The sequence below is a fragment of the Cryptomeria japonica genome, chromosome 10 (genome assembly GCF_030272615.1).
Source record: "Cryptomeria japonica chromosome 10, Sugi_1.0, whole genome shotgun sequence".
Taxonomy (NCBI): domain Eukaryota; kingdom Viridiplantae; phylum Streptophyta; class Pinopsida; order Cupressales; family Cupressaceae; genus Cryptomeria; species Cryptomeria japonica.
Window position 1 is genome coordinate 629159939 of NC_081414.1, and position 10990 is coordinate 629170928.

The following is a 10990-nucleotide window of genomic DNA, read 5'->3' on the forward strand; positions in this document are numbered from 1 at the left end:
CAATTCACATCAAAGATAGGTAAATGTCATCTTGAATGGGGATTAATCATATCATAAAAAAAATGAGTGATTTAAAGTCAATTGTTGAGAGGATATTATTTCCTTCACTTTCAATTCAATTAGACCTAGGGGATGTTCCTAGAGGTATACTTAATAGGATTGGTCACAATTGACAATAGACAAAACTAAAAGTTTTGTGTATTGTCCAATCTACACTTGACCCCAAAAGTTGTTACTAGACCAAAGGCTAACCTACTGTACACATAAAACCTCTTTTAAGTTGATAAAGTCCATTGTTGCATAAATGAAATGAAAAATATGATGCCTTAACATAAGAACTCTAATGACTCTTTATAGATGCTTCCTTAGATGAATCATGAAATCATGATGTGCATACAAACTGCTAAGCTACTCATAAACTACAAGTAAAATATCACTTTCATTTTGAGTGTATGGTTGATCATGAACATCCAAGGCCAGTGCCTAATCCATAGGATTACGAAGTCACAATTTTCTAATACACCATAGGATTTGGCAAATGATAGATGCAATTTTGAATAATTATGAAGCTTTGATGTAGGATGAGTGGTTAGAATGTGATGTATGGAGTTGCACTATGGGACTAGAGGTGAGAACTAAACATGGGGATGAAAGTTTAGAACCTTTTCAAAACTCTACAAGTGGATGAAAATGATTGAGTCAAGGATACAAAAAAAAAAGTGGGAAAGGATGTAGAATCAAAGGTAAGAACATCTCATAGTTCAAATGAACCATACATGATAAAAGGAAAGGAATTCAATGCAAAATTGGTTATCAGAACTATAGGTTACAATGGAAGTTTGGAAGTCCATTAGAACCCTACAAAAGAAATAACTGGGTAGACAAAGCACTTCGGATAAATACAAGATCTCACTATAGAATTGGAGGTTGAGTGAGATGTCCAAAAGGTAGTCGAACTTTATGTAGGGGGTTGGAATGTATGTTGGAAAAAAATGCAAAAATGATGAAGGGAACTGTAGTTAAAAGTAAAGGAAGTTTGAAGGTTTGCAAGTACAATAGGATTTTGTTAAAAGGGTATTAGACAAAATGCATAAAAAATAGGGAACCAAAAGTCTATATATTTAGAGGTGGAGGAGAAATATTAGAGCCTGTTAGAAACTCATGGGTCTACAAGATATATGGAATGAAATATTTCATGGGTGCAAAAAAGTATGGGAGCTTGGGAGAAAGAAGGGAATATGAAGAATTCAAGATGATCACCACAACTTTGTGATGCTCATGAAACTTAAAGTCAAGAATGGCAGAATGCAAGGATGCGAAAGAGAATGGAGGGTTGGCACATGGAAAGGAAGTGAAAGAATTTTAAATGAACTTTGCAACTCCACAAAATGCAAAATGGGAAAGGAGCGAAAGAATGGGAGAATGTGAGGATGGGGAATAGGATAGGAGGTCAAGAGGTCAAGACAGAGGAAAATTCTAAACATCCTTTTAAAAATTGAAAATTGATGGAATGAATGAAACAAAATAATTGAAGGGGATCGATACACATAGTGGACTTTCTATGCAAGACGACTAAATAGGATAGGAATCTAGTGGACCAAAAGAACTCTAGAAGCCCACTAAAATTTTGTAACTCCACAAAAACTAAGGAATATGTCAAAACCTTCTTAGAATTAGAAATTTTTAAACATTTTACAAATTTCAACATCTATTAGGAACATGAGCAGTGGTGAGGGGCGATATTTAAACATATCTTCTCTAGGAATATGCATTTAAGTATTTCTTAGATTGATTATGGGTGATGGAAAAAATGAGACTTAATGCATAAGGGGGCTAGGAGTTGAGCAATTTTTTACATTATCAAATTGAGTCCAAACACTTTTTACTCAAGAGTATCTTATAGGCCTTTAAAATGTCTCATATGGTGTCATTCCCATAAATGCAGCCACTATTGCGTGGGAACACAACCAAAATAAACCTCATCTATCAGAACATTCTCAATATCTATTTAGACACACAATTGATGCTTATTATTTATCTGCATATCATAAAAGGATGTGTGGTACTAATATTTACCTTTTATACTTTATATTTAAACAAGAATTTCGGAACAAAAAATACATGTCTATGAATACTTATATGGAATCCCACATTGATGATAATTAAGAGACTACACTTGGCTTGTAAGGCATTGCATCTCTAGATTGGAAAACCATCCCTAATAAAATATGTGTTGTAGTGTTGTGACCCTAGGAATATTTATATCTTAACCGTGAATTTTTATTTAGTGAGGATGGTGTCCTAGTGTTAGTTAGTTATGTGCCAAAAATTTTGATAAGTGTTTCATGATCAAATTAGTGCTTGGTTGTTGAAAAACATGTAGAACATAAGGAAATCAAGGGTGCTATAAATTGTTATATTCACTACAAAATAGATGTATGAGTGCAAAATTATGGCATTAGAAAACTAAGATAATCTTATTTGGTTTCTTTGTCACTCTTATGGTCCTTTAAGGGTGTGAACTGGAGTATCAACATGTCATATCATAAGTGGGGTAGGTGGAAATAATTCAAATATATTTAATCATAAGCAACCTCAAAACTAATACTTTAGTTCCCTATGAGATTTTATTTGCTATTAAAAAATGTACTTTACCTACGGAAGCATCAATTAGGCCTAATTTTGAAGATACTTTAAATTTTGAAAATCAAATTTTGTTATAGTTGGTGTAAAAATTTAAAGCACTTATATACATAATATTAACATAGCGTAAAATATGAAATGTGGGATTTTGTTCCTAGTTTTCAAGTATGTAATTCATTCCTATAACCAAACGATAAAAGTTGGTTTTATATATGTACAAAAAGTGGCATTTAAAAAAAATACTAAATGTCGAAATATGTATATTGTGGCCAACAAAATAAGAGGTAGATGAAATAAAAAATTTGCATCTTTTTCGGGAATGATGCATATGATATTGAAGTTTGGTCAAGATATTTTTTATATTATTTAATATTATTTTTTCATTTTTTTATTAAGATTAAAATATTTTCTAATACCTTTCATGTATAGCCAACATAATTTGAATGAAAATAACTGCAACATGAATTTTTTTCATCATTTAGAGAATGTTGTCTAGATTGGTTAGAGATAAAAAATGAAGTTCAAAAAAATCTCAAAATCTTAAGTTATAAAAAATAGTAATATTTATCATTTCAAATTTATGAGATTTTTAATTCAAAATTTAATTAATTAATAAAAAATAAAATTCAACACTAATAAAATTACATATTTGAAAACTAAACACTATTATTTGTAATGGCTTTTTAATTTATCCAAAAAAAATAAAATTTAAAGTTGTCAATTATATTGCCAAAGTTAGTTTTTACTCTTGTTGCTACGATGGCATTGTGCGTGTAGGTCAAAGGGTCGAGGTTGGGTTTCCAAGTATATTCCAAGCTTAAAAATACAACAAAAATATGTTTTAAATTTCAAATTTCATAAAACATTTGGGTTTAGACTTCCATTTCTAAGTGAGTACATTTTTCATAAAAACATGTATGCTTGTCTTGCAACAACTTTTCCTTTATGATACTTCCACTAAAAGTGTACTCAACTTTTTCCACTTACCCCTACATTGGTCATTAGGGAAGAGATATATAAGAAAAAACATATGGATGAAATAGAACAAGTCAATAAATGGTGTTTGATGGGGAAGCATAAAATTAGGATCCTTTTGTTCATGCTCAAATACGAAATTTAAAAGATATTTACATGATAGTACTTGATCTTGGATGGCTAGGTTGCTAAGATTTGATTATATTGTTCTTTTTGTTGGATAGGATTGGGAGAAGAAAACTCATTGGACTTATTCCTTGTACTTTGATGTTGATCCTCTTCTAATATTTCTAGGAGGAAACTTGAGAAGGACAGTTTGAATGTATTGATTTTGGATTAGGTATTAGAGGTTTGGATATATATCATTAGGTTGATGGGATGTACTAGGCTATAAAAATGAAGGCAAGGAATCTATGTAGGATGTGGTAGATATGGATTTTCACATGAGGTTGGATAACCAATGGATGTGGGATTAGCATAATGACTAATGTTAATTGGGTTTTTATTGAGATATTTTGGCATATATATGGGTAAGGGAGTGGCAAGATTATGAACAATAATCTCATCATAAAATATATTATCATATGGATACTCATCTTGATTTACAATACTATCATCATCATCATCATCATTGATAAAGGGATTTTCAACTTGGCTTGGATATAGTTGTTAGACTTGTGTGAATATTGACAGTGTTGTCATTGATGTCAAACCAGTCATCTGGTTTGGTTTAGATGGTATATGGGGATGATAGGATGTTATATATGTATGCATAGTTAATATGTGCAGATAATGTATGCAATTTATATAGTGCAGGAAAGTGTAGATGATCTACTGGAGTCACTTTTGGAAGATCTTCATATTTTGAGTTATGCTTATTGTGGTCTAGAATATTAGTTATGTGTTTTGGTATCAACTATTTTAGTTATATCTTTTCATGTCTTGTGATCTAGTATTTATAGTATGCGTAGTACTTGTGTTTTGTGTCCAGATATCAGTTATGTGTTTTGACATCAGTTATTTCAGTTGTATCTTTTCATGTCTTGTGGTTCAGTATTTGTAGTACACGTAGTACTTGTCTTTTGGAGTTTGGAGTTGCTATGTTGGGAGCTTTGTGTTTTTGGGTCAGTATTTATTGGTCCAATTGACCCATATTCTATTCTGGTAATTAAGGTACATGCATCGGTGAATGAATTGTGTAAAGGAAGTGTGTAGAGATCTTGCAGAGGCCGACTTGGTTATCATGTTTATGTTTAAGGTTTTATTGGATAATGTGTTGAGCTTGGCCAACACATTATCCATGTGTGTAAGCCTTCTAGTATATATATATAGAAGTGTATGAATGCATGGATATAGAAGATAAGGTGTGAATGTTAAGAAGTAGTGTGTTAAGTGCGAGTTGCAGACAACGAAGCAGCTGGAGCAGATCCAAAGTGTAGAACAGTGTTGCATTAATCCTTCATTGGATCTACTACAGGTGAATTGTGTAAAGGAAGTGTGTAGAGATCTTGTAGAGGCCGACTTGGTTATCATGTTTATGTTTAAGGTTTTATTGGATAATGTGTTGAGCTTGGCCAACACATTATCCCTGTGTGTAAGCCTTCTAGTATATATATAGAAGTGTATGAATGCATGGATATAGAAGATAAGGTGTGAATGGTAAGAAGTAGTGTGTTAAGTGCGAGTTGCAGACAACAAAGAAGTTGGAGCAGATCCAGAGTGTAGAAAAGTGTTGCATTAATCCTTCATTGGATCTACTACAGGTGTTTGTGGATAAAATTACAAAGATCTTTTACCGAATTGGCTGCAGGTTTTGTGAGTTGTAATCTAAGCTTAACTTGGAACTGATTTCATGAATTTAGAGATGCAACTTTCTTCAGTTCATTTATACTTGTTGCAGTGAGAATTTTGGTAGTAAGATATCTTTGTAATCTTGCAATGATCATTCTGGCAGCGAGTCGTTATGTAATCTGGCAGTGAGCCAACCGATAGTGAGCCACCTGTTTTGTAAACACCATATAACTAGTTATACTATCTTGAGAGTTAACACTCTATGTGGTTTTTCCCATTTGGGTTTTCCACGTATAAAATATGGTGTTCCATTTGTGGTTGTGTTTTTCATATTTATTATTCATTTTTTGTTTCATGTTTGATTTGCTTAATTGGTGAATTTGGTACATTTGAAAAAGGTCTTGTTTTTTGGAGAAAGTTTTGAATTGGTGGGAATATTGATTCACCCCTCCTCTCAGTATTTCGTTCCTTTCAACCAATCCAACAATTGGTATCATATTTTTGGTCCCTTGCTTGAAAGCTTAACCGCTTGAGGGAGATCCTTGTTGGTTGAATCATGGCACCTATGTGTATGACCAGAGAATTTCAATTGGCTAAAGACTTGTAGATAGCTCTTGAAGATCTGGAAAGTGTTGAATCAGAGAGTGAGGAATTAAAAGAGAATGTAAAAGTAGCAAATGAATGTGTGCAGAAGATGAGAGAGAAAATCCAAAAATTTAAGTTAAGGCATAAGGAAGTTAACAATCAGTTGAAGCAGGCGAATGAGACTGTTAAAGATCTTATGCAAAAGATTGAGGCGAAGAATAAGATAGAGGAAACCCTCAAAGAATCAATCAAGCTGAAGACTGAAGAATGTGAGAAGCTATAGGAAGAAGTGAAGAAGTTGAAGACAAAGAATAAGGTTCTTGATAGTAGTAAGCTCTTGGAAGAATTGATCAACATGCAAAAAGCTCATTTGGACAAGACTGGACTCAGATTTTAGCCCAGTGAATGTTCAAATCAAACTAACAAAGACAAAAGCAAAGAGGTTAAGATAGAAGTAGAGAAGAAATTAGAAGATAGAAAAATCCAAAATAAGAATACTAATGGAAGGAGACTGTCGATTCATCAACCTAATGCACAAAGGTACCCATATTTTAATGGTTATTGTTTTCAATGCAATAAGTTTGGTCATAAAGCTGCAAACTGTAGAAGTATCCAGTTTTATAATTGCAAGAGGTTTGGTCACAAAGCAAATTGCTATAGAAATCATGCTATGAGTCAGAATCATAATCCGATTGGAGAAAATAAGGTATACAACAATTTTCATGGATATTGTCATACATGCAATGGTTATGGTCATAAAGATAATCAGTGCAGATCTAGAACCCTTCCGATAAATTCAACAAAGAAGAACATCAGTTGTTACAATACAAGAAACTCGGATATTATGCTTATCAATGCAGAGATGGAAATGTGGATAAATTTGTTAAGAAGAGTATAGTAAAGGATAATGGATCAAAGAAGAAGGAAGTCTTGGTTTGGAGAAAGGAGGAGGTGAATAATGAAAGAAAGCTTGGCATATCGAAATCCGATGCAGGCACCTCTTCCTCCAGTATCTAAGCATATTGCTTTGGCTCGGGGGGAGTTATTGAAGAAAAATACTTTGTTCCTCCCTATCTGAGTGGATCATATCGACAATTTGGCATGACTGAGTTAAAGAGGTTATCTGGTAACTAGTGGTTTGTGTTGACATCATCAACAAGACACTTTTTGTTGTTAAAACCCTAAGGAGACTTTTGGAAACATAAGTAACGAGGTTTGAATTCATTTTTCTTTATTATGTCATTAGTAGTGGAAAGTTTTGTGGATAGTAAAAGAGCAACAAAGCACTAAAGAAGAACTAATTATCACGAAAGGTGAGATGATCATCAGAGAATCGAGCAGCGCGAAATTTTAGGTTGTGGAAAAGGTATTCTTGGATGAATTTGACTTGGAGAAAATTATGAATGTGGAAAGTGGTTTGAGTGATGCAGAGTTGTTGAGAGTCAAGGAATTAGAGCATAAAGGATTGAATCTATGGACAAATTTTCTCGAGTTTAGAGATGCAGAAGTGATCAAAGTGATCCTTAGTCATGTGTAGGATGACAACATCATGCTAGATAAACCCTATCCAATCATGAAGGAGATTATTTCGATTTTTACTGTTTTGTGTGACAATGGAGTCATTCTGGCTAAGAAATCAATAAATAACAAAGAGGTGGAAACCTTAACCGGCATGAAGGACGATCAATGAGCATTAATCATTAACAAACTCATCAATCTTGTTCTAAGGTATGTTTCTTATTGCATTTCTTATAAGATATATTTCAGAAATAGGGAAGGTGCAAATTTGGCTATTGTTGTGTATTTGGCGCATATGCTTGTGATGGAAGACAAAGATTTCGACTTGTGCAAATTGTTGTTAGAAAATATTAAGATGTCAAGAGAGAAAAAATATCCTTTTTGGTTCGGATCATTACTTGTTTGTGTAGCTATGTATTGTCTGGGATCCCTTCTGACAAAAGAAAATGTGATGTGGGAGTTTGGTGTTCCAATTGCAAGGCAGATTTTCATCTATTTGAATAGTTTGGATAGAAGAGAGGAGGCATGCAATGCATATTTCAAATATTTCTTGGATATGTGGAGTATCAGTCTAGTATCCCCTGCTACCAATCTTGCTAAAGGAAGTTCTTCCTCTGGTAAGAGGAAAATGAGAGAAACTATATCTTTGAGTATCCTGGTATCCAAGAAAAGAAAGGAGGATTAGAAAGAAGAAAATCTTGTAATTATTGATGTTTTGGAATCTCTTGTAGCTGAAGGAGAACTGGTTGTTGTAGAGAAAGAAGTTAAATAATCTGATGATGAATCAAATATATTAGAGATTGTTGGTAGCACTAATGGATTAAGGAAAATTGGTAAGTTGTGGCTGACTTCTATTGAGTTAGATAGAGTTGAAAATGTTTTGATGAATCATTTGGTTCGAAACAATATCAGTATTGAAGATGTGAGTAATATGCTTTCGGAGTCCCTGTGTGAAATCATTAAGGAGAAATTGTCTGAGCAGTCTGTTGAAGTTGACGTTTCAAAACAGAAAGGTGTTAATATGTAGATTTTATTGAAGGATTGTGATGATGTGAAGAGAGCCATGTTTATGTGCATTAATGGGATGAAAGACTTTATCCGCAATGCAAGCGGAATCTATAGGTACTGTATCTCATGGCCGACAGCTGTCGTAAAGCATAAAGCAAAAATTGACACTATTGAGAGTGAATTGAGTTCATTGGGCAAATATTTTAATTTTATGAGTGATAGAGATGGAGAGCAAAGGAAAATAAATAAATTCTCTTCAAGTTGGACTATTGTATCTGTAGAGGCAAAGAGAATATTTTGTGAGCGTTCTAGAAAGTAAAATAAATTATTGACGTAAAATTGGAGCATTTCTCATCATTGCTTGATAGTGCAGTTGAGTAAGCAGAATCCATTGCTTCGGTCAATGTTCCCCATGCTATTGATTTGCTGGTAGAATGCAGGAGTCTGTCAGTAAGCATCAAATTGGTTGTGAATTCTTGGGAGGTTCTTCTTCCGAAATTGAAAGAGAAGTACAAGCTAATCTTTCTGAAAAAGAGCACTTGAGTATCATATGAGTTGGTATGCAAATTTTGACATTTATTTTTGCAGATGAAAGCATTCAGTTTCTTTTTTTCTTTTCTTTTTCATCAAAGGCACCCTTTTTCCTTGATATCAAAGGGGGAGAAGGGATTGTGGGAATTGGAGACAGGTTTTGGAGTTGGGAGATATATAAGTTAGGAGGAGTTGCGAGGGAAAATGTTTCTTTATGTTTCTGTTTTGAGATGTTTTGCAATCAATGACAAAGGGGGAGATTGTTAGACTTGTGTGAATATTGTCAGTGTTGTCATTAATGTCAAACCAGTCATCCAATTTGGTTTGGATGGTATATATGTATGCATAGTTAATATGTGCAGTAATGTATGCATTTTATATAGTGCATGAAAGTGTAGATGATCTACTGGAGTCACTTTTAGAAGATCTTCATATTCTGAGTTATGCTTATTGTGGTCCCGGTATCAGTTGTGTGTTTTGGTATCAACTATTTCAGTTGTATCTTTTAATGTCTTTTGGTCCAGTATCTGTAGTATGCATAGTACTTGTGTTTTGGAGTTTGGAGTCGCTATGTTGGGAGCTTTGTGTTTTTGGGTCAGTATTTATGAGTCTGGTTGACCCCTCTTCTATTTCGGTAATTAAGGTACATGCATCGGTGAATGAATTGTGTAATGGAAGTGTGTAGAGATCTTGTGGAGGCCAACTTGGTTATCATGTATATGTTTAAGGTTTTATTGGATAACGTGTTGAGCTTGGTCGATACATTATCTCTGTGTGTAAGCTTTTCGGTATATATATATATATATATATAGAAGTGTATGAATGCATGGATATAGAAGATAAGGTATGAATGGTAAGAAGTAGTGTGTGAAGTGTGAGTTGTAGATATGAAAGCAGTTGGAGCAGAATCAGAGTGCAGAATAGCGTTGCAGTAATCCTTCACCGGATCTGTTGCAGGTGTTTGTGGATAGTGGTACAAAGATCTTTTCCCGAATTTGTTGTATGTTTTGTGAGTTGTAATTTGAGCTTAAAACGGAACTAATTTCATGCATTTGGAGATGTAATTTTCTTCAGTTTGTTTATACTTGTTGCAGTGAGCATTCCGACAGTAAGTCATCTTTGTAATCTTGTAGTGCGCATTCTGGTAGTGAGTCACTTTTGTAATCTAGCATTGATCCAACTGACAGTGAGCCACCCATTTTGTATACACCATATAACCAGTTATATTATCTTGAGAGTTAACACTCTCTATGGTTTTTCCCATTTGGTTTTTCCATGTATAAAATCCAGTGTTCCATTTATGGTTGTGTTTTTCACATTTATTCAACATTTGTTGTTTCATGTTTGACATGCTTAATTGATGAATTTGGTACATCTGAAAAAGGTCTTGATTTTTGCAGAAAGTTTTGAATTGGTGAGAATATTGATTCAACCCCCCCCCCCGCTCTCATTATTTTGGTCCTTTCAACCAAACCAACAAAAGTAATCTAAATAATGCATAGATTGAGGTTTTTTTAAGGGTAATTTTGGGTTTTGAATTGGATTTACATATGGTAGTAAGACTAGGGGCTCTATCTTACATAATGAATTTCTAAAACCAAAGATCCATGGTGTAGATGATAAAGGATCATAAGATGTTAAGTTGCAACCAAGATGTTAGGATGAGTTGAATTGGACTAAGGTTGAAATGGGTGTTTTGATTGAATGGGATGAGATGAAATGATGGCAAATGCCATGTTTGATTTGGACTAAACTAAAGTTAGTTTTCAAGACCTTGTTTGATACATTTGGATGGAAAAAGATATCTAACTTAAGATATAAAATTTCTTAATTAAGACCATGATGATGAACTAATCTTAGGCTAGGCTAGGTTCTTAATAAAGCAATGATGAAAATATTATAATAGGATAGAGGTCTTAAGTTTGGGCTTAAGTTTATA